Genomic DNA, 1,790 nt, shown 5'->3' with positions numbered 1-1,790 from the left:
GACAGTGTTTTATTGAAGATTAAGTTAAGTCTGATATAATAGGACAGTGCCTAGAAACACAGTGAGGAGTGTAATAGTTGTAATCTTAATAATTGTTATTTTAGAGGGTCTCTACATTACTGCTGTAATAAAAATGATAATAATAATAATTGAACTTTAAAATATACTCATTCTCTGGCATACAATTGTTCTTCTAGTACAAAAATAATCAAATAGTGTACAATGATTTTCACACAAATGTAATTGCTACAGCATTATTTAAAACAAGAGAAAATGTAAAATACTCCAAAATGTTCAACAATAGAAGTTGTTCAAATATATGATGAAAATATAACATGATTGGACACTAAAACCCATAATAACAATCTGAGAAAATGTTTTAAGATAATGCATAGGTAAGTACAAATTACAAAATGGCATATACAGAATAATTCAAGATTTATTAAATATGTATGTAGTACATGCATATACAAGTATTTATAAAAGTCTTGAAAAAGATAGGCCAACCTGTTAATAATGTTTTTCCATGAATGATTATATGATAGGCCATATTTTAAATGATTGCCATCATTTAATTAGTCAATGAGAAGTCTGAATTAACTTTTCAACAGAAAATAATGTTTGAATGGGTATACATCTATATATCTCTGCTTTTGTTATTTTTTACAGAAAGCAAACAGAAAACAATCTTGTCTTTTTTAGTAGCACTGTTACTAAAAACACCAGGGGTTTGGTCTAGGTCCTGCAGCTCACTGCACAGAAAGCCAATGACTGAGATGCCAAGTATTGTCAAGGAAGAAGGCTTTAATCAGGTGTCATAGCCAAGAATATGGAAGCTCAGTCCCACATCCATCTCCCCTGACTGACTAAGATCAGGGATTTATATTGCAGGCAAGAAATGTAACAATGTGTAAGGAAACAAGAACTTGGGAGGGGTAAGGAAGCCATCATGGTAAATGAGGGGTCCTGCATCAGTGCCGTGATCTGGTTTCAGTTCTTTAATACTTTTTGTGGGAGACCTGAAGGTGGTTTCCTGAGGAAGGAACTCAGATGAAACAAATGTGAGTTTCAAGCTTTTTAAGATCAGAAGGGTCAGTTTCTATGTTTATCAAAAATAACATTCTATGAGGCAATTGGGTCAGTTTCAGTATTACCATCCCAGTAAACAAAAATGATTACTCTTACAGCAAAATCTCAAGTCACTCAACAGATGAAAGATCTTGCCGGTTTGGCAATGAGTGAGGTGGGTGAGAAAAAGCATCGGTTGCTTACTGTCATGCTTTTAGGTAATCATCCAGACTATTGATGAAAAAACCCATGTCCTTTAGAGAATACAGTGCATGTTCTTTATTCCCTAAGCAAATCTCTAGCCCTTCTGCTGCAGTGAGCACTGGTCAGATTCCTTCTGGTGTTCAACTGCTGGTCTTCACCACATGTGACATATTACAAAAGTCCATGTCATGAAACCCTCTGGGATACCATAACGAGGAATTGACAAAGAAGAAAAACATTGCAAAGTGCAATGGCAGCAATAATAGCCATTGAATCTGCTTGCCTTTTCATTTTTTTACTATGTATACAAACATGCACAACAATAACATTACTAAATATTGGTGAGAACCAACATTTGAAATTTACATAAGTATTGAGCTTGGTGAAAGCTGAGTCTAAAAATTGATGATACATGAAGAAAGATAATAAACAATTGCTTAAGAGCCATTTTCAACTACATTTCTGGAAAGTTTTAAGTTTTCTTTTATGAGCAGTCATACCAGAAATGTGGTTTTCTT

This window comes from Macaca mulatta, chromosome 9, assembly GCF_049350105.2.
Source record: "Macaca mulatta isolate MMU2019108-1 chromosome 9, T2T-MMU8v2.0, whole genome shotgun sequence".
In the NCBI taxonomy this organism is placed as follows: Eukaryota; Metazoa; Chordata; class Mammalia; order Primates; family Cercopithecidae; genus Macaca; species Macaca mulatta.
The sequence above is the reverse complement of the archived record's forward strand: the minus strand, read 5'-3'. Positions refer to the sequence as shown.